Below are 24,256 nucleotides of genomic sequence, written 5' to 3' on the forward strand. Positions count from 1 at the left end.
ATATTTCTATTTTCAATCAATAATTATATCCAAAAGACTCTCATGAAAATAATTTAATTTCCAAAATGTTCTTATAATTTCTATTTTCAATGCATCATTATTAATGAAAAATTAAATCTTTAATCTAGTGAACTTTTCTATATATACATCAAACCGTGCAACATTGATGTTGAGTTTTTATTTTTTGTTAAAAAAGAAAAAATAATAAAAATGTTCCCTAATAAAAATGAATCTTTTTATTCAAATAAAATAATTGTAAAAATATAATCAACATTTATATTATGAGACGGAGGGAGTATTAAATATAATGGATTGATCGAGTAAATTTTTCACACATATAAATGACAGTATTTGGATGGCGAAATGCAAACCCATATGGGCCTGCTGTACATTAGGGCTGGCAATGGGTCGGGTTGGGTCAAGATCAGGTTGGGTTGGCGGGTTGGCGGGTTGAGAACCCCTTGACCCAACCTGACCTGTTAACTTAAACGGGTTGAAATTTACAACCCAACCCGACCTTATGATAAACGGGTCAACCTTCAGGTCGACCCGTTTATCTTTTTTTTCGTATTTTTTCCAGAAAAATAAAATAAAAAAAACATAATTTATTTGCAAATAAAATAGGCATCAAATTAAAATTAAACCATTACATAACCATAGGATAATATTGTTCAAAATCAACACATGTTCAAAATTAACATCATTACAATTTTGTGATGTTCAAAATTAACATCATCAACAACACAATGTTCAAAAACCAAACTTGTAATGACTAATTCAGTAGAGGACTCCAACAGAAATCTTGGGTTTCATTGCTTTCTCGGCCTTCTTTTGCGAGGGCTCAACCATGGGTTCATCTTCTTCAGATATTTCGACAGTGTTCTTGAATTTCATGGCAGCATCTTCCATGACTATTAGAGCAACAATGAAATAAAATTAACACAACAATTAACAATATGAAAAACAAATGAAAATTGCAGAAAAATGAGAACGAAAATTGGAACAAACAACAAAGAATTCGAAAAGAATCAGAGAAAATATTATTAGAATGAAGAATAAAGATGTTGAATAAATTATAATAACAAAAAAAGAATTCGAACAAAGAATTCGAACAAAGAATTCGAACAAATGATTCGAAAAATATAAGAGCAAATAATTTATTAGAATAAAGGTTAGGGATCTTACTTGAACTAAATGAAGACTCGAAGAAGACTAGAAGAAGACTTGAAGAACAGTAGAACGGAAGTTTTGTGAAGAAGACCAGAAGAAGAAGTGAAGAACAGGAGAATTCTGTAGAGCCGTTAGAGGAGTGAGAGAGTGAACGGAAGTTTTGTGACTTTTGTCAAATGAGATGAGGCCATTAGGGTTTGTGCCGTTTTTGGTTTTTCATTGTTTCATTTAGGTGGAAATCAGCAAAATTTCTTTTTAAATAGTGCTAGGGTTTTAACCTTATTACCTTATGGTTTAGGCCCAAATTCTTTTGGGCTAAAATCTGAAATGAGCTGGGAATTTTTTTAGCTTATTTTTTATAAATGGGTTAGGTGGGTCAAAATCAGGTTGGACTTTTCAACCTGACCCAACCCATTTGATTAAACGGGTTGGGTCAGGTCGACCCATTTAATTAAACGGGTTGAAATTTTCGACCCAACCCATTATTAATGGGTTGGGTTCGGGTCGGGTTGGCGGGTTGGGTAATATTTTGCCAGCTCTACTGTACATACCAGCCCAAAGGCAATTACAGTCTTTCCCTATAATAGCTTTTTGGCCGTAATATTGGTATGTACATTATTAGACCCAAATGGGTTGGTATCTATGTACACCAGGGAATTAAGGTGAAATTAGTTCTTCAAATTCGGTGTGCTGGACTGTGGACAGCGTTGACTCCGGCCATTCAAATTGTAGGAAAACAAGTAGAAAGACAACATCAGTACATCACAGCAAGCTGACTATTTTATGGTGGAAAAGGCAAGCTAAGAGTCACTAAGGCAATCCTTTTCTAGTAAATGAAATTTTGCAGCACCATTGATTGATGCTGCATTGCACTCGATGAGGATTGAGGGGAGATATATCAGATATCAACAAATATTGTAGCTAGCTTTATCTTGAAAAATATAATATTTTAGCATAGCTACAATAATATATACTTAGGTGGGACTTTAAATTTTCATGTTGTGACAAATTCAATTAACGAAAGAAATAGTAATTAATAATCGACACAAGAATTAACGAGGTTCACTAATAATGTGTTAGATCCGTCTACATGCAGTGGGGGTCCAGCCTCCAGGGGTGAAGAAGAGGTTGGCATGGAGCAGCAGAAGGGTGCCAAACCATGGACATGGCTTGCAACCAAACATCAGCTCATGTATGGTGGAATTTCAACAACCCTATAGAGACTGTCAATTCTCTACTGGCTAAGCTTTTTCAAAGCTATTCCCACTGCTTCGGAATCTTAGTCTTCATAGGTGGTGGTACTAAAAGTTGGGGAAATCCTCTTGCAAAGGTCCAAAACTAAGGTTCTTTATGAACAACATGATATAGGCTTAGATTAGATGCAAGCAAGGAAAGCTGCCATTAGAGGAAAGGACGAAGCATATTGAAGTTGATTGCCACCTAGTTCGTGAGAAAAAAAGTAACGAGCCCCAAATTTTTCGATATATGTTACCTAAGTTCTAATATACGGGTCTATTTTAGTTTCGAGTGTAGCCTCATCTATTTTAATTAGTAGGGTACTATATAGACCCCATGCTAGTTTAATCCTACCGCCACATAAATAATTCAAGGTATAGTTTAACATTTCATATACTATTATAAGTGTTTTATAAAATATTAGAAAGAAAATATTATACTATAGTTATTATCATCTTATATTCGCTCGCACTCCACTACTTGAGAATCTTCTTCGTGAAAAATATGTTGACTGCAACAACAAAAATCTTTATACCTCCAAATTTGTACATTAAGATATCTATTTTTGAAAAAAGAAAAATGGTAAGGAGAAAAGAAAAGTTAGGAGACCCCCCTCACTAGGAGAACCCTTAACGCATCGTTTACAAGAATAGAACTAAAAGGGGAATTATTACAAGGATTAATTTGGAAATAATTGTCAACTAAATAGCCTCCGTTGGCGACCCAGTCTGATGTCCGGTTTGCTTCGCAATAAATATGCTGGATGTGAGACAAATTGAAACGTTGGGGAAGAAGGGAAGTATCTTTGATGATGTGATCAATTTGCCATGGTGTGGACCAGATCCCCTTAAGAGCGTTAATGACAAGTAGGCAATCGCCCTCAATGATAATGTTCTGAATACCTTATTGGGGTGCTAGAAAGACACCTCTATGAAGAGCTGAAGCTTCGGCCACACAAGCCTTGGCAGTGCCGAGGTTGAATGCCCGCAAGAATTAGATTTCCTTGATGATCTCGAAGTATGACTCCAGCCACTGCTGAAGAAAGCTTGACTGAACCGTCAAAATTGAGTTTGATGGTTTGAAAGGGAGATGGCTGCCACGCCATGGATATGTGAGAAGAGGAGTGAAGGGAATGGGGTGGAGCTCCCGTTAGGGGAGAACCCAACTAGATGCTTGAATCAAGTGAGGTACGCGTATACCATTCTTTGAATCCAAATAAGATTTTGAAGAACACTCTAGTGGAGTTCCACTGTTCGTTATTGAACACAATGTCGTTTCTTTCTTTCCAAATGTGCCAGAAGAGCCATATGATTTTAGCAATAAGATGCTTATTGTTTTTAAGTTTACTTAAGGCAGGTGCAAAGAACAAGTTTCTGAGGTAAGAGATAAATTTAAACAAACAGCGACTTGAGGCATAGTTCATAAAGGGGATGTAACTGAACACAGAAAGAAGAGATGGTTGATTGAGTCATCCTTAGAAAGGCCTAAGGGGCAATGACTCATGGGGATGATATTGCGGCTCGCAGTTCTTGCCGAACTGGAATGTTGTTGTGGCATATTTGCCACAAGAAGAGAATAATCTTTGGGGGGAGGTCACGCCTCCAAATCCATTTGTATTGTCAATGCTTTGTGTCTTGATATTGTGGGCTAGCGATATAGCGGACTTAATGTTGAATTCCCCATTTGGGTTGGGACCCTAGATAGGGGTGTCAACCATGGGAGTCAAGGGAGGAGGAATTCCTTTAATTGTATTAACAACATTGATTGGGAGAAAATTAAGGAGTTTGGTCATGTTTCAAGTGAAGTTCGGTAGAATGAAGTCACTTACCCTAATATTTGGATTAAAAAGTGTGGGGGCAATTTTAACGTATGTGCTAGCGGTTCATTAGAAACCCAGTTATCAACCCAAAACAAGATATTCTTTCCATCCACTACTTTCCAATGGATGCCTTTGCAAAGGATCTCTCTTTTAGCCAAATTATTTTGTCATATATGTGAATCCTTTGTCTTAAGGGAATAGTGAAAAAATGGTCAGTTAGAAAGCCGAAAGAAAATAGGACATTGTTAAGAAAATCTCGTTCAATTCTATCGTAAGCTTTTTGCATATCAAGCTTTAGGGCGCACCACCCTGTTTTATTTTTTGATTTGTGGAAAGCGTTAAGAATCTCTTGCACAATTATAATATTATCATGAATAGATCGATCTTTAGTGAACGCATTTTGAAGTGGGCTAATATGTTGTTGTAGTAATGGGCTTAATCTAGCTACTAGAATCTTGGAGATGGCCTTATAAAAGGAATTGACAAGACTAATTGGCCATAGATGGCTCGGATTCTCAATAAGTGCTTACTTAGGAATAAGGTTATGATAGTATGATTTAAGGAAAGAGGGATTTTTTCATGATAGGAAAAAGTTTTAATGGCTAGTAAACATCAGATCCAATAGTGGACCAGTAAACTTGGAAGAACTTAGCAACAAAGCCAACCGACCCGGGAGCTTTATTAGGGTTCATAGAGAAAAAAACATCCTTAATTTCTAAATCAGAAATTGGTGCGAGAAGTAAGGCAGATGCCTATGGATCAATGATAGGCTATAACAAAACTCAAATCCATGGGCCTTTATGCAAGGCTTGTTGACCGGAATCGTCCTTTGAAGGAATCAACCAGAAGAGTTGAGATGTCCTCGGGGGGAAGAGACCGGTCATTATGTGAATTCCTAAGACGAAAGATGGTAGATTAAATCATTTTGCTTTTTATTTTGCTATGGAAGAATTTTCTATTGTGATCACCTTGATTTAACCATCGTTTACGATAAAAAGGAGGCCCAATGAGATTGTCCAAACAACAATAATTTTTCCCGTTGTCGGATGAGCCCATTAACGTGACTCACCAGAATTGGATTCAATGGTTGTAGCCAAAGTTTTTGTTGTTGTTTAGTAATTTTTTGTTCATCTACAACAATCTTATCTTTGTTATGACTATATTTGGAAGCAGCCCAAGATTTGAGCCTATCTTTAATGTGTTTCGATCGTGTCTGAACTCTAAAGAAATGTGAACCCTGAATCTGCTCTTGCCAAGCGTTGGCAACAATATAAGATGATTCTTTTTCTACAGCCCATGCGTTTTGGGATTGAAAAACCCGAGGGCGATGGATAGCATCAGGCATAAGATCGACAATAACCGGAGCATGATCAGAAACAGTGAAAGTGCCATAGCAAATGTGCGCATTGGGGAACATGTATTGGACTTGATGATGACCAATAGCTCGATCTAGCCGTTCATAGATGACTAAATTGGGAAGAGTTTTTTTTCCAAGAAAAAGCTTGTTGAACACATGGGAAGCCGAAATCTTGATGGATGGCAAGAAGATTTGGGAGGCGATTGGTAGAGGAAAGAACATGAGGGCGCCCTCCCCCTCCCCCCATTTTTTCACTAGGAGATAAAAGTTCATTAAGATCACCTACCACTATCCATGGCAAATTAATATTCATAAGAAAATGATTCAGGTAATCGCAAAATTCATCTTTGTCTTGCTCTTAAGCTGGAGCATAAATACCCGAAAGCATAAGCTAATGATTAGAAGGTTTAAAGGTTATGTTTAAATGCCCACATCAATTTGTACTGGTTGAGTTGTTAATCGTTATATTGTCATTGTTCAAAGAACTCAAAGTCCAACATAATGGTTAAGATGATCAATGACCATTTTATTGTCAAAATGAAGTGCTCGAATAATATTATCACTATTTTTAACGTTATTTAGAGTTTTCATAATGAACATGACGTCCGGCTTGTATTTATTTTTTAAGAAAACTAGTTCAGCTAATGCTTCTTTTCTCTTGCCACCATGGGTGTTCTAGCTAATAACTTTCATAATTAAAACATAGAGATAAGTAACTAGGGGTATAGAGAGCCCAAATAGAGTAACGGTTCCAAAGCGTATGCTTAAACATCCGGTTCAAAATGGGCCCAACAGGACCATATATACAAAGAGAGAAAGAGAACAAGCCCAAAAACACTTGAGGACCACTCAGTAGGCCAAGAAATCAAATAAAGCAAAGCAGCAGCAGGGACAGCAAAAGCAACCTGGGTCTAGGTAGTAGGTGTTGTATCCAAGAAAGACTGAAAAAATCAAGGAGCAAAACCATAAAGCGTCAAATCTGGGAGATGAAATATGCCATGATAGATAAAAGTACACTGGAAAAAAAAGAGCATGACACAAGAAGCAAAGAACCAAAAAACAACACCATAGACGAGGAAAAAGAGTAAAACAAACAAACAAACAACATAAGTTCACATTAATAATACCCCCCCCCCCCCAAGGGAAAAGCAGTACAACATTAGGGATGGGGTTAGCAAAAGCAGCTTCCTACATTGAGGGGTGGGGGAATAATCATGGACAGAAAAATGCAAAATGGGACCCCCATGACCAAAAAAAGATACATATAAAAGGATGCGGAGGGGAGGGGAAGGAAGTTTTGAACAGGACCATATATACAAAGCGTAGGAAGAGAAAGGATTTTAAAGCGTATGCTTAAACATCCGGTTCAAAATGGGCCTAATAGGACCATATATACATCCGCAGTCGGGGAAGGAGAATTAGTGAGGCGACGGAAGTTTTGAGCATCATTAGGTGGAGGGAGGGCTTGGCTAACCCGAGGAGTAATTAAAGTGTCTGGCTAGATAGGGACAACAATAGCAGAAATTACCTCTAACAGGAGGTTTTCACTTACCCCTTCTTTGAGATTTAACAAAGAACCAATTAGCACCAGAAGGTGTAATAGAAGAGTTGATATTGCTAGCCTCGAGCTTGGCAACAACCAATTTAGGGCAGGGCTCAGGCTTTAGGGCATTGGGAGAGGAAGTGCCCCTTTAGACCACATAGAGGACACACCTCATAAACACCTCGTACGAAAGGAAGTACTCCGAGCACTCATTTTCAGAGGAGATAATGATAGATCTTAGAACTGGTTTGGTGATATTAATTTGAACACAAATCCTAACAAACTGCGTCTTGTCATTATTTGAGAGAGTGAAACGATCAAGCTTAATAAAATGGCCCATTTTTTGGGTTAAGTGAGCCAGATAGGGCCAGGATCAATATTCAATAGGGAGAAAAGGGATTTTGACCCGGTGGTCCACATGAGTAATTGAAGTGAAAAAAAGCTTAAATTTTTTTATCCAAGGAATCAATACAAAGTTTATACCCTAAACAAACCAGGATCGTTTGTCCCAAATATCATCTTTGTCTAGCGGATTAGAGAAACAGATAAGGAACCACCCATTTGATAGGAAGCGAATAGTAAACTCACCATGAATGAAGGCACAGTCGCGTCAAATGGTAGACACGTGATGATAGCATCAGATGGGGCTCTCCCCAAATCTTGTCGAAGAGGCAAGTGGCACTAAGAGAGTCCAGAACAGCAACGTCAAGCTCAGGGGCTTGAACAGTCACAAACGTGGGAGTTGGATTTGGAATGTCTGAGAGAGGAGAACCCGGATCCTCTGATTGGAAGGAAGATGAACAGTTACACTGATTAGCCATATGTTGGACAGGTGGGGGTGGGCGAGAACCAACATTGTGATCAAGAGGGGCAATTGGCTTAGGATCGGGCCGATAAGAGTTAGGGGGAAGGGAATCATCAGAGCAAGAGGACTTAAGGTAGCGGCATAGTTAGCTTCGGGGGGTAAATCATACATGAAAAGAGGATAGGAGGATAAAGGAGAAAAAAGAGTGAGGGAAAAGGAGAGAAAGATGGTCGAAATGAATTGAACGAGGGTCATATTTATAGTAACCAAAAACCTTTGCCCAAGAAAAAAACCCCAACAGAAAAGAAGAGGGGAAAAGAGTAATGGACACAAAAAGAGCAAAAACCAACACAATTAAGGAAATACAAGAAAATTTAACAAGACTCAAGCAACAAAACATGTGAATAAAGAAACATAAACACCCAATAAGACAGAGGCATACAACAAAGAAAAAACACAATAAATAAAACGATTTTTTCACCAAATGCCCCCAACAAATCACGAAATTCACCATATAACCTTAATGTTTAAGATATTCACCATATACCCCTGAGTTTTCAAAACTGCGCACCAAATTCCCTTTTCGGTAACGGACGTTAAGTCCACGTTAGAGTTATTTACAATTTTCCCACTTTAACCCATAACCCTAAACCCCTTAACCATAACACTAATCCTAACCCCTAACCCACCCCACCCCACCCCACCCAGCCCAACCCCTACCCTCCCCCCCCCCCCCCCCATTCCACCGCTGCAGCCCCACCCCCTCCAATCCCTCAGCGCCTAACCCCACCTCCTCAATTTTCTGCTCACCTGGCAGTCAATTTCCCCACCCCTCCCCCTGCCAGTCAATTTCCCCACCCCCTCCTCGTCGACTTCCCTAGTGCCGGGTTTCCCTAACCCTAAATCTTTCTCGCCACATCCCACGAGCCATGAAACCCACGACGGCACGAGTCATCATTGTGTTTTTTGTGTGACGCTGGGAGTGTGAGAGCACGATGACGAGAGGAGTGAAAGATTGACAGGCAGACGAGTGAGAAGAAGACGAGAGGAGTGAAAGATTGACAGGCAGACGAGTGAGAATAAGACGAGAGGAGAGAGAAGAAGATGAGTAGAGAAGACGTAGCGGTGACGCGAAGATGGAGAGCAAAAACGGTGGGGGCTGGAGAAATCGACGGAGAGGGGGTCGGGGAGGGGGTGAAGGCGTCGTCTTTGCTCGCTAGGGAAGAGGGGTGGGGGGCTGCGGCGGTAGAGGGAGAGGGGACGGGGCGGGGGCTGCGACGGTAAAGGGAGAGGGGAGGGGGTGGAGGCTGGTGGAGGGGAGGGGAAGCGGGTGCGGCTTATGGTTTAGATTTTAGGGTTAGGGTTTAGATTAGGGTTTAGATTAGGGTTTAGATTTTAGGGTTAGGAATTAATAATATAATATCATAAAATAAAATTAACGATAACTTAACATCCGTCAGAAAAAGGGTAGATGGTCACAATTTTTAAATCTCATGGGTATATGGTAAATATTTGAACATTAAGGGTATATGGTGAATTTCATGATATGTTGGGGATATCTGATGAAAAAACCGTAAATAAAATTAAAGACAAAGAGAGGGAAAAGAAACTTTCTTGGATTGGCTACGGAGCAACAAGGACGAGAGAGAAGGACTTAAGCAGCAAAGGCTTTCACCAAAGATAATAAATCCTTCACACACAACATCAGTGGGTACATTAGATAAGTAATCATTTTTTTTTTCCCAATTTTCGACATTAAGAGAGAAAATATGTGGGCTAAAAATTGAACTTTCATCATTGCTTATTTTGGATTTGCTGAAAATGAACCCAAAAGATTCTCAAAAAGGAAGAGACCAAAAAGGGTTTGGGGCTTATCGGGGAAAAACCAAGACAAATTATCATTAAGGCTTTGTAATTGACGATTTTCGAGGCCAAAATATAATTTAGGCTCTGAAAAATCCCACCTAGCTAGGGATCAATAGCCGGGGAAGATTTTAGGGAGTATATCTGAAAGATGCTCGGAGAAGGCGAAGGGATTAGCAGGGAAGAAAACGAGGGCAGCGTAGTAGGGTTTTCATTTTTTTTCTTCTTTTTTCTCTTAGACTTTCTCTTTCTATCTCTCTAGAATTTTCTAACATCTTTTGGTTCATCAAATATTGTAGTGAATTAGTTATTTAATTAATTAGGAGCTATTCTTAGAATTATGTATAAAAATACCTTATTTCCAAACTCCAAATCATGACCAAACATTAAACTTAATATGGCTAACTCACAAAAAATCCCTAATATTATATTATCTATGTTTCTTTCTTTTGCTGGTGAGGGTTACGTCCGGACAAAGAGAAACAAAATAATCTACACGAAACAATAAAATGTGACATAACAGGTGCCTACATGCCTACATCTCTAACATCCTCAACTAAAGTGCACAAAATTCTATTGTGCTCCCAGGAGCACGGTGCACACCATGCATCCAATAAATTTGTTCCATTTCCTATGAGTAAATGTTCTATTTTAACAAATGTTCATTTTAAGCATATTTTTTAGCAAAAAAATATGTTCTAGTTTTCGTAAAAATTGTTCTATTTTCAATAAACAAATGTTCTATTTCAACAAATGTTTGTTTTAAGCTTATTTTTTAGCAAAAATTTATGTTCTATATTTTGTGAATCCGTTTTATTTTCGATAAGCAAATGTTCTATTTTTAAAAATATTTTTTGAAAACTTATTTTCCACCAAAAAAATATGTTCTATTTTCACTGAGAATATGTTCTATATTTGAAGCATATGTTCTATTTAAGTAATTGAATTATGGTAATGTTCCACTTCAACAGTAAAATGTTCTTTTTCATAAATAAATTCTTGTAATGTTCTATTTCAACAATAAAATGTACATTTTCGTAAATGAATTTTGTAATGCTCCACTTCAACAGTATAATGTTCGTTTTCGTATTCGTAAATGTTCGTTTTCGTATTAGTAAATGTTCTATTTTGTATTGTGGGAGCACAATTCTCATTATGCTCCCGGGAGCACAATGCACGCATTTCTAAAGTGCTACTAAGCTCCAAATAGGGATTCTAATACTGAATTTACTTAAGTGATTGTTCTGCACTTCTTTTAGCAAGACAATATGTAACTCTAATACCTTTTACTATAGACATGTATATATGATTCTATCATCCCCAGGTGCGGATCTAGGGGGTGACCTATCCGGATCTCGGCCCACCCCATGATCCAAAATAATCATAAGTAACCTATCTGGAATAGTAATGCACATAGGTATGATAGAGCAGGTGGTTTTCAAAGAAATTAATCAATAAGTTCGGCCCATCCTATATAGAAATCCTAGATTCGGCACTGATCCTCCCATGATTAATTTTTAACCTTAGTTCATATCATATGTAATTGTATTGCCCATGTAATACTATGTAATCATTTCTAACCAATAAATATAAATGTAATTCTTTACTTTCATGAATCTCCAAAATCGCCTTTATTATTTAGTGGTGCAACTGTGCAAAATTGTATAGAAATGGTTCCTGATCTTCCTAAGAAAACTGTATGAAAGATAGAAAGTATTAAATTATGTGGAGGCCCAACGAATAATAGGTCTTCTCAATGGGGCCTATTAATGATCAAATGGGCTGGAAAATGTGGGACTACACATATTCTAAAATCTAATAGCTTAAGGTCAGGTCATAAGTTTACCGGGTCCAGTTAACGTCGATCCTGAAGCTGATGTTTATCTTTTTTTTTTTTTGAGGGGAAGCTGATGTTTATCTAGATTCCAGAGTGAGAATGATACAGTAATTGCCCTTGTCGATCCCCTCTTCAATTTTTTTTTTTTTTTTTTTGTCAGAACTCAGAAATTTATAGATACTTCCTTTTCATATTTAAGTGAATTAAATGGGTGTGTTCTATATATTAAAAGTTTCAAATTAGAATAAGTTATACTCCATCTGTTTCAAAATATAAGACATTCACGTTTTACAAAAATTTGCTTTGACCATAAATATTTCTCAAATCCGATAAGCAAAACTTATAAAAATTATACCGTTGGATTCGTCTTGAAAAATACTATAATAATATTATTTTTTTAAAATTTTCTATCAACATAAATTGAGAGTAATTAATGGTCAAAGTTCAACCTCGAACATCGTGCATGCCTTATATTGTGAAACGGAGGGAGTAGTTTATTGGAACTTAATTAAATTTATTGAAACTTTTTGTGAAATTATATTTCCTCAAATTTAGTTATTTCTTTTTAGTTCTTGTTTTTTGTTTGTTATTTTAGTGGTAGGTCTTAAATTGTTGTGGATTCAAGTAATTGTTGATTCTTTGAGAAGATTTAATTTGGGAGCTTATCCATTTTTCAGCGATGTTTGTCTTTCCCCCTCATGATGAGTTACAAGAAGTTGTCTTTAGTTGGACATGGGGAGAACCGAGAAGGTGTGTTATTGCAGTGAATTATCTACTTGATTTCCTTCGTGCACTTTTTTATTCTATATATTTTTGTACTTATATCTTGTATTTGTAACCATCCTCATTGATGCTTTAGTTTAAGTTGTGTCTCTTGTGTAGAAACTTCTAGTTTTCTTTCTCTGATTAAAAAAAAAAGTGTTGATATATATAATAGTAATAGTGCTTAATGTATTTGCTGGTTACTAAATATAATCTTTTTTTAAAAAAAAGAAATTATAACTTATAATATAAGTTGGAGGAAGCAGATACTAAGAGTTTTAATCAATTTATATTATATTGATACCTGTCTAATAATGAATCATGTGTATAATATATAAAGGTGATATATAAAGGTGATATATATATATATATATATATAATAATATATATATATATTATATATATATATATATATATATATATATATATATATATATATATATAGGGTTGGGTTCTAGTGAGAACCCTTTTATGGTGAGAACCGTGAGAACCACCTAAAATGAGCAAAAACTTCCTAAAATGAGAAAAAAATATTATGATTAACTCCATACTTTTATCTAAAGACTTATCGTAAATAGATCATAAAATAATATTTTCTAAGATAACTATCTATTTCGAAGATATAAATCATATATTTATTATACTGTAATATTTCTAGTACCCCTTCACATTCGTAATGGTAGTAATACACACAATTGTAATTGGGGAAACAATATCAAAAATAACATTAAAAATCAGATCAAACAAATGATTTATAATCAATTGTAGGGCCAGATCAATCGGATGGACTAGAACTTATATTCATTTTTCTGTTTTTTTTTTTTTTTTGACATCAAGAAAATTTGCATTAATTAAAATTGAAAGTACAACCTAATGCTAGTACAATAAAATAGATGACAAAGCAAATGAAACTAGAAGAGCTTCATTTGCTCTTACATACTCTACGAAATAAAAACAAACTATTGCATAGTCATAGGTCCGTCTCGAACTATATAGAGGCCCTGTGCGAACAAATATGTGAGAATTTAATAATTTAATAATACTATCCATTCATGATTCTTCACTTCATGTAATCAGATTATCAAAAAATAGTACCCCAAATTAAATAAGTAAATTATTTGGGGACTATTTCTTATGATTAAAAGATAAATGTAAGTTGAAATGGATTGCAAATAAATAGGTGATAAAAGAATTTTCCAATTTAAACCACATTTTTCGGTGTTTCATTTGAGGTTAATTGGAAACATGGATTGGAAGATTATGTTGAAGTGATAATTAGAGGCTTGAATTAAGAGTAATCAATATAAGGTGAATGCGTTTCCCAAAAAAATGAGAAGGTGAATGGTTTTGAGAATTAAGACTTGCAGAAAATTAAAAATACGCATATTGTGGGAATTGAAAAGTCAATAAACCTTTTCTTTTTACTACTTGGACTAACTCTATTTTGGAGCCCTCATAATTAAGGGGCCCTGTTCCATGGAACATGTTGAACTTGGTAATAGCCGGCCCTGCATAGTCATAACAACTTAGACTAATCGCGAGCGAAGCGATGAGGATGGGGGACCAAGGTCTTGATGAAACAGACCTAAAATGAGAGGGGACCTGTTGAAAGGCAGTACAAAACCGATCTTCAAAAGGAGATTGCCGCAACTCAGCTAGTAACTTCGAAAGTTCACTAACAACAAAATCCCAAGGTCCTTGAATAGAAACACCTTCCTGGGATTCTACTGATGAAAGTAACCAAGAAATCACCTCCTGTGGTGACTTCTGACCCTTGAACAAGGGTAACCAAAGTTTAGTCTCGCAAGACTGAAACTCGAAATGCGTGGAGGACATAACTTGCTCCAAATTAAATTGGAGGGCCTCCCACAAGATGCATTTTTGAGGTGTGATGACGGCAAAGGCCATCACTTTAAAAGTGGGCGACTTGTAAAGACTAAAATTACCCAATCGACGGACTCGAAGATCCGTCTTTGCAATCACAAACCTAGAAGATCTAACCACAACAGGAATCAAAAGATCATCACCTCTCATCTTACCCGATACTTCAACCCCTATATATTCATAACTAGATCTAATAACCCTAAATTAAAACGTAAAACAAGAACAGAAGCAAGATACCCAAAACAAAACAACAACCAGTACATGATAGATGGATACCACACCAAAACCAGCACCATATAAACTTCAGAATCTTCACGGCCGACGATGGAGTCCTGAGCGAGCCAACAAACCGACACCTGAACACTAGAGGGGAACGAGAAGAGGACATTAATACTAAAGCTCAAAACAGAGCAGGGGTATGGGGAGGGGAACCTAGAACTAACCACTTTGACAACGAACAGGGGTTCGGGGAAGGGGAAAACTAATCCTAACTTCAAGCACTAAGAAACAGGGGTATGGGGAGGGGGAACTAACCCTAAAACTAGGACAACACAGGGGGACTCACGGCACGCAGGGAAACTGGAGGACACTGTGGTGGACAATTCGACACAGACTCGACGACAGGGACGGGGGAGGGGGACGATGAGGACAATGCGGGGAGAGGGAGGGTAAGGACGACGGGAAACAGGGGGTATAGGAGGGCTAAAAACTGACGTGAAGGGGAACGACGACGGAGGGGTACACGGCGGAGGTTGAGACGGACGGACAGATGCTACGGAGGACGACGGGGAGGGGGAAGTATAACAACGAAGGGAAAAAAACCAAACTAACCTATAAACTGAAGAAAACGAAAAGTTAACCGTCGGAAAGGGTGGAAGCAGGCTCGCCGGCGGCTAAGAGAGCGGCGTGCGCTCAGCCAGCCACCAGCGAGCCGGCTCGAGGCGGCGCAGAGAGGAAGTGTTTTAGGGTTTTGAGGAGTTGAGTATTCTAGAGAGAACGAAGAAGTTGAAATTCTAACCTACAGAGTAAATATACAAGGACTTCATTTTTCTGATATTTACTAAGATAATAATGTATCTTGTAAATACTAATGATATATGTATTATACTGAAGTATTCTTAATAATAACCAAAACAATGTAAGTGTATATTGAAAAACATATTACTTTTTATTAATTACTTGATGAACTATATGGTGTAGTAACATTTTCCTTTCCCTTCACTTTCAACCTATCTAATTTGCGGGATATGGAGATTTTCATCATTGCTTTCAGTTTTTGGACTTATTTCGGGATGGTTATTTTTTAATTGTAACATTTCTCTTATTTAAAAGTTTCATATTAATTATAACACTTTTTTTATTTGATAATATCTTCTCGCTTATTACATGACCCTTATTTTTTATCTATCTCTTTCTCTCCTGTATTCACATGAATTTCTTAAAAAAAATGTGCAAATGGTATGTTGCAAATTGCAATAATTATAGAATGGAGGAAGTATATAAACTCACACTTGTAAGTTGTAATCTATTCTGCCTCCAATTAAAAAATTGTACGCTCTCTTAACAACCTAGTATATTATATTTTCTTCCATACTTATGAATTAGCAAACACATTATTGGTATTTGGTGAGATTAGGGGTTTCTGTAGACACATAATCATGTCTCCCCATTTGAGTACCCGATTATGATACATATTGCGGTCTCAATTTGTCTAATCCAATGGAGAGCTATCCCAAGAGTTAGGCCCAAAATTGTTTTTTTAAATCATAAAGCCTATTTATTTGTTTTAAAGATTCATAATCCAATTTTAAGGCCCAATTAATTATTTCAATAACTAAATATATTTTATTTTGAGCACAAAAATTAATTATTTTGAGCCCCATTCTTTAAAAATTCCAATAAATTATTCATGATAATTATTTGTATTTGTTTATTATTTGGAATATTATCTCAGAGAATCCTAACATATACCTTTTTCCCAAATAACCTCCACAATGTCACCCCTATTGCGAATAGCCCGAAATTCTGATTTGTCATTAAACCTGATGCAACTATAAATGGTGTTAGCTTGGTTTGACTTTGGATAGGTTTGGCGACATTTGAGAAGGTGATTGATGGCATCAAATGCGAAAAAGGTGGTTTGGCGCCCTATTAATGGTTTGCTGCTAACAATAAACCCCTTGAATTATGCATCAAAACTAATGATCATCCTTTTGAATAGCCATCAACCACCTTCTTAAATAGCGTCAATCCAATCGAAAATGAAACCAAGTTAACGCAATTTGTAATATGTCATGTTTAATGACAAATTACAAATTTAGGGTTATTTGCGATATCAGTGACAATGTGGGGTTTTTTCGGAAAAAGGTTATATGTCAGGATTATCTGAGATAATATAAATATTTTCAAGAATATTATTGTAATATCCAAAAAATCTTAAACGTACTTAAGTGAATAATTAACATAATAATATAGTTAGAACGTATTTTATTTTATTCGTTCCACTAATCAAGCAACGTATGATAAAATGATTATAGAGTTTTAACATAAAAATTTACCAACTTAAATTATGACAGTAATTTATAATTTATGATTTCATGAGTTAAACAAGAAGGCTAATATAGTTGATAATTCACTTAAAGTACAAAATGTCAACATTTCACCCAAAATTTCATTAAGTCACGTTTAAGAGTGTTAGTATGGAAAAATTTCTGATTTTTGGGTTGCAAAATAAAAAGAGAAAAGAGAAAACAAAGCTATGGTCAATTTCTCCCCCCCCCCCAATTAATGGTGTCCTCTTCCTCACTCGACCATGTCCATTTGTCACTCATGCAATCACAAGTTTATTTTCCTTCTTCAGTCAAATCTGTCACCAATCCTCACCCCAAGCTTCTTCAAGTTAACAAAATATGATTATTTACTTCACCATCTTCCTCCCAACCACTGATTTTAAACCTCCAAGCTCCACTATAAATAGCCATGGAGATTCAACATCAAGAACCCACCAACAATAACCTTCATCCTCTCTTCTCTCTCTAAACAGAAATTCAGTCAATAATCGCCGGAAAAATTGCAACTAAAAGAAACCCAAAAGAAAACCCCAAATTTGTTCTCTCTCTCTCCTCTGTTTCGTCCCCCACGACCGACCACCGTCGGCCACCGCGCGCGTCACCTGCACCGCCTCCAGTTCCGTCCCCACCCCGCTGTCGTTCGTCGACCACCGCGCAGCTCGCCGGAGATCCGCGCCAGCCAGCACGCACGTTCTCTCTCTCTCCTCCTCGCGCTCTCTTTCGTCGCTCCTCTTCGCGCGTCACTGCAAGCACGCCACCGACGCCCAGCAACGCCGCATCGCACCGTCGCGCCGCTGCTCACACTCGCCGTCTGCCGCCGTTCGCCGGAGGTTCCCCTGCCACGTTTGTCGCCCTGCTCTAGTAGCAGAGGTAATCAATTACCTCTTATGTTCTTCCTTTTTTAAATTCTGATTTTCTTATTTACTAATTCTAGCCCAAGTTTATAACTTTTACTATTTAGTTTGGGCCTAAAAGAATACTTTTGGACTAGAACTTAGGTGTTTATAAATCTGAATTTATTATGTTGGGCTAATGGAGTTAAACTAAAGCTGATTTAGTGTTTTATTAAATTATGTTAGTTTATTTATTAAGTTAATCTTGTTACTTTAGTATATTGAGCTTTGGTGGACTGATTTAGTTAGTTTCACTAAACCACCTAACTTATTTACTAAAATCTATTATTGGGGTTATAATTCATGATTTCTAAACTAGTTGAGTTGTTTAAAACTAATTAAAAATAATTCATTAAGCTTATAATTGAGTTTAAGTTATGAGAACTTCACTAATTCTTAAGTTTACTTGTAATAATTAGTTACTTGACTTGTTAGTTTAAATGACTAAATAATATTAAAATAATGTTAATGGAGCTATTATAACTTTAAACTTAACGATTTATTTATGGATGACTAATTAGTTATTATCTATGAACTAGAATAATGTTATGTTTTCGAAAGATTTATAATATGTAGTAATATAACTTTAATATTTCGATAATTTCTAAAAATATAGCTAAATGAGTTATTTCACCTAATTAGTTGATTAAAGAGTCACTTTAATTGAAAAGTTATTAACGATTAAGAAATAATGACCTTAAGGAGACCTTTACGACGTTATAATGACCGCTATGACCTTAACAAGCGCTAATTAATATTTAGGCTTGATAGCTAAATAACGAAACGTTCATTAATAAAATTATTCTTGAATAGATTAAAGAAGATAAAGGATATTACAAGCCTCCCCCGGCTATCATGGTTGGTAAGCAGGAATTCAGGTAACGTCTACTGCTAACACCCACAATCCCTTTCGAATGGTGTTTTATGGTTTTTCGCACTATGTTGTTGATTTATGGATTGTGGGATATGAAATGTTTTACGAATACGATGATTTTCGATGAAATGAAACGATTTCGATGTTACGAAAATATGAGTATAATAATGCTATGGTTTAATGATGTTTCATGACTATGATTATAATGATGTAATGTAACTATGATATTTGAAACATGATAAAGTAAAGTGAAAGATGGTTCTTGGCAAGTATGTGGACATAGAAAATGTCACCTATGATGTGACCGCCTTTCTGGCAATATTTGGACACCGAGAGTGTCATCCATTTGTGGCCGCCTTTCTGGCAATATTTGGACACCGAGAGTGTCATCCATTTGTGACTGCCTTTCTGGCAATATTTGGACACCGAAAGTGTCACCCATTTGTTTAGGGAGACGTCCCTATATGCGATATGTGATATGCGATATTTGCCAAGTTACCAAAGTAAAATATATATGATGATGAACATGATAAAGAAGATAATGTAACATGATATGATATGTTTGTGAAATGTTTTACTTATTCTATTCTCCCTGTTTTTAACTAAAATGATGTGAAATGAATTTACGATGTTAGAGTAGTATGTTACTGAGCCTCGGCTCACGACGTTTTGTTTTATGTTTTAGGTATGGAAGAACAGTTGTGGATCACTGATAGATTGCATTATGGAGATTATATATGATTCTATGAGGTTTTAGGATATTTTGTATGATGGATAAACAAGTGTTATTATACGATGAGTATTTGTATAGTGAATTTTCAATTTTAGGCTACTATTTTTATTTCTGGGACATAACCCACATGATTAAGTTATGCTTCCGCTGACGATTAAGGTCATGTAAATTTGTCGGGGCGTTACAGATTGGTATCAGAGCCGAAACCTAGCCGGAAGTGCGGAGTAATAGACTTCGCACCGCCTAGGAGTGTCCTTTGAGAAATTAGATATTGAGGAAAACTCGAGGTTAGTAAATGACCATTTGGGTTGATATAAGATGAGATATAAGACAATGGATGAAAAATATGAGGTTTACTTCCATGAATGAGTTATTAGGAGTTGAGGATTATTTGGGTTATTAGAATCTTAAAGAAGTGAGGAAATGAACTTATGATCTTTTGAGGTATTATTTGAAGATTAGTACAACCTAAAGTTTTGGGGTTACTAGAGTGTAAGATGTTAAATGGAAAATTTTGCGATTTAAACTTGGTAGGAATTATCTAGAAAAGATCGATGTTGAATAACCTGAGGATAAAATGATGGCTATTTGAGTAATAGGGACCAAGGTGAATGATCTTTTGAGGTATGAGTAGTAATATTTGATGCTTGAGGTAATACACGAAATAATATTTAGATATGCTATGATGAGTAGGGTTATATTATTTGTGGGATGATGAAAAGGCTAAGCTATATGAAATCCTGATGGTTAAAAGTTGAGATTGAATTTTAATTTATAGGAGTTCGTATGACGATTTTGGAGATTCGAAAATTTTGAAGGGATTTAGAAATTCTACTCGAGGAATTAGAAAGCAATTATCATTACTTCGGTTACTAAGGATTTTAGTCTTAATGGTTGGAGCACTTCATAATGCGATGCGAACCACTTTTTGGGATGTTATGGGATTGTATTGAAAAATAAATTATGAATAAGTAATTGAAGAGTTAGACAAATCGATATTTTGAAAGAATAGGAATTTGCTACTTGGAGATGTCCTAGTTATATGGAATATAATTAAGAAATAAGCATTGATGTCGAGACGAAACTTAATGTGCATAAGTGCTTGATTATTTTTTTTACCAAGATTTGGGACAAAGAATTTCTAAGTTTGAAATGTTGTTAGATAAATGGTTTCTTCGTGTATGTTATTGAGATGATCTAGGAATGAATTCAAGTGATCGAATTACCAATAAAAGAGGATAATGGAAAAATGTGGAGGAAATTGAAATTGTGATAATAAGTAAACATTATTTGGATCGGTGAAGCCTTGAATAATTAAGATCTTGAGTATTGATGTTAGCTAGGTAGGAAGTTGTAAGGAGTATGTTATGACATTGTCAGATTAGTAAGTGCTTAACGTTGAGGCTATGATAATTATATTGATTTGGTATGATAATGTGATGATTGAAAATTTGGGAATGCACAAATATTGGGTTTAGGGATCTTTAGTGAATGCCTTATTAGATGATACTGTTATTATAGAGAAAGGAACCAAAATGTGATGCTTTGAATGCCTCGTGAAGCTTATATGTGGAATTGATGAGATGATAGAGAGTGCATATTATACACCAAGAGATGAGAATCGTCAAATGGTAGTGAGTAAAGAAAAGAATGGGTTGATATATAAAGGGGCATGATTAACATTCGAGTTTAAGATTTCTAAGTAAAACTGGCGAGCGTAGTATGAAATTGTGTCATGGATATTTAAATTCACAAGGATTCAACATATATTATGGAAAGTAAAGTTGTACTGAGAAAGTTTGAGGTTAGATTCAGGAACACTATGATCTCCATATCGTAGCGTAAAGGTTTTAAATAGGTTTAATGGGTTGGCTAAAAGTTAGGTATAGATGAACCAAGACGTTTGAGCATTTGCGCTTTTGCGTGTACAATATGAATCTGTTTATGTCAAGATGTGGTGCATGTGATTATTTGTGTTAGTTACCTCTTAATGCGTACGTAGTATCATACATTTTTTTTATGATTGTAGTTACTCTAAGTATGTATCTTGATAATTTGAGAAACCAAAAGAATTTCAAACAAGGTCTCATCAAATGAGTTAGTTGGAATTCATTGCCAACAAGTTTGCCCTTTTTGTTTTCTTTGCTCCTCGATTTCGCGAGTCGAGTTGAAGTAGAGATACAAAAGATGATGGCGGAATGGAGGCTGAATATCTAACGAAGCCATGAAGGCTTGAGATCTTGGTCTTGTTAAATGAATTTAGCTTGTTGTTTTATCGATTAACTAAATTGCAAGTTTCGAGGACGAAACTTTTTCTAAGGGGTAATGATGTAATATCCTAAAAATCTTAAACGTACTTAAGTGAATAATTAACATAATAATATAGTTAGAACGTATTTTATTTTATTCGTTCCACTAATCAAGCAACGTATGATAAAATGATTATAGAGTTTTAACATAAAAATTTACCAACTTAAACTATGAAATTATACTATTTATAATTTACGATTTCATGAGTTAAACAAGAAGGCTAATATAGTTGATAATTCACTTAAAGTACAAAATGTCAACATTTCACCCAAAATTTCATTAAATCACGTTTAAGAGTGTTAGTATGGAAAAATTTCTGATTTTTGGTTGCAAAATAAAAAGAGAAAAGAGAAAACAAAGCTATGGTCAATTCCCCCCCCCCCAATTAATGGTGTCCTCTTCCTCACTCGACCATGTCCATTTGTCACTCATGCAATCACAACTTTCTTCTCCTTCTTCAGTCAAATCTGTCACCAATCCTCACCCAAAGCTTCTTCAAGTTAACAAAATCAGATTATTTACTTCACCATCTTCCTCCCAACCACTGATTTTAAACCTCCAAACTCCACTATAAATAGCCATGGAGATTCAACATCAAGAACCCACCAACAATAACCTTCATCCTCTCTTTTCTCTCTCTAAACAGAAATTCAGTCAATAATCGCCGGAAAATTGCAACTAAAAGAAACCCAAAAGAAAACCCCAAATTTGTTCTCTCTCTCTCCTCTGTTTCGTCCCCCACGACCGACCACCGTCGGCCACCGCGCGCGCCACCTGCACCGCTTCCAGTTCCGTCCTCACCCCGCTGTCGTTCGTCGACCACCGCGCAGCTCGCCGGAGATTCGCGCCAGCCAGCACGCACGTTCTCTCTCTCCTCCTCGCGCTCTCTTTCGTCGCTCCTCTTCGCGCGTCACTGCAACCACGCCACCGACGCCCAGCAACGCCGCGTCGCACCGTCGCGCCGCTGCTCACACTCGCCGTCTACCGCCGTTCGCCGGAGGTTCCCCTGCCACGTTTGTCGCCCTGCTCTAGTAGCAGAGGTAATCAATTACCTCTTATGTTCTTCCTTTTTTAAATTCTGATTTTCTTATTTACTAATTCTAGACCAAGTTTTTAACTTTTACTATTTAGTTTGGGCCTAAAAGAATACTTTTGGACTAGAACTGAGGTGTTTATAAATCTGAATTTATTATATTGGGCTAATGGAGTTAAACTAAAGCTGATTTAGTATTTTATTAAATTATGTTAGTTTATTTATTAAGTTAATCTTGTTACTTTAGTATATTGAGCTTTGGTGGACTGATTTAGTTAGTTTCACTAAACCACCTAACTTATTTACTAAAATCTATTATTAGGGTTATAATTCATGATTTCTAAACTAGTTGAGTTGTTTAAAACTAATTAAAAATAATTCATTAAGCTTATAATTGAGTTTAATTTATGAGAACTTCACTAATTCTTAAGTTTACTTGTAATAATTAGTTAGTTGACTTGTTAGTTTAAATGACTAAATAATATTAAAATAATGTTAATGGAGCTATTATAACTTTAAACTTAACGATTTATTTATGGATGACTAATTAGTTATTATCTATGAACTAGAATAATGTTATGTTTTCGAAAGGTTTATAATATGTAGTAATATAACTTTAATATTACGATAATTTCTAAAAATATAGCTAAATGAGTTATTTCACCTAATTAGTTGATTAAAGAGTCACTTTAATTTAAAAGTTATTAACGATTAAGAAATAATGACCTTAAGGAGACCTTTACGACGTTATAATGACCGCTATGACCTTAACAAGCGCTAACTAATATTTAGGCTTGATAGCTAAATAACGAAACGTTCATTAATAAAATTATTCTTGAATAGATTAAAGAAGATAAAAGATATTACAAGCCTCCCCCGGCTATCATGGTTGGTAAGCAGCAATTCAGGTAACGTCTACTGCTAACACCCACAATCCCTTTCGAATGATGTTTTATGGTTTTTCGCACTATGTTGTTGATTTATGGATTGTGGGATATGAAAGGTTTTACGAATACGATGATTTTCGATGAAATGAAACGACTTCGATGTTACGAAAATATGAGTATAATAATGCTATGGTTTAATGATGTTTCATGACTATGATTATAATGATGTAATGTAACTATGATATTTGAAACATGATAAAGTAAAGTGAAAGATGGTTTTGGCAAGTATGTGGGCATACAAAATGTCACCTATGATGTGACCGCCTTTCTGACAATATTTGGACACTGAGAGTGTCATCCATTTGTGGCCGCCTTTCTGGCAATATTTGGACACCGAGAGTGTCATCCATTTGTGACTGCCTTTCTGACAATATTTGGACACCGAAAGTGTCACCCATTTGTTTAGGGAGACGTCCCTATATGCGATATGTGATATGCGATATTTGCCAAGTTACCAAAGTAAAATATATATGATGATGAACATGATAAAGAAGATAATGTAACATGATATGATATGTTTGTGAAATGTTTTACTTATTCTATTCTCCCTTTTTTTAACTAAAATGATGTGAAATGAATTTACGATGTTAGAGTAGTATGTTACTGAGCCTCGGCTCACG

The 24,256-nt window shown here is 36.0% G+C and overlaps 1 long non-coding RNA gene across 1 annotated transcript; it reads right to left on the reverse strand.

The window, feature by feature from the left end:
• Positions 1–623: 623 nt before the first annotated feature.
• LOC125497338 (uncharacterized) lies at positions 624–1,636 on the reverse strand. The gene is made up of 2 exons (XR_007273968.2): positions 1,186–1,636; positions 624–911 (listed from the first exon to the last, which is right to left on the reverse strand). It is a non-coding gene; the product is annotated as an uncharacterized LOC125497338 (long non-coding RNA).
• Between the last annotated feature and the right edge of the window lie 22,620 nt (positions 1,637–24,256).

The sequence above is a fragment of the Beta vulgaris genome, chromosome 5 (genome assembly GCF_026745355.1).
Source record: "Beta vulgaris subsp. vulgaris cultivar EL10 chromosome 5, EL10.2, whole genome shotgun sequence".
NCBI classification, from domain to species: domain Eukaryota; kingdom Viridiplantae; phylum Streptophyta; class Magnoliopsida; order Caryophyllales; family Amaranthaceae; genus Beta; species Beta vulgaris.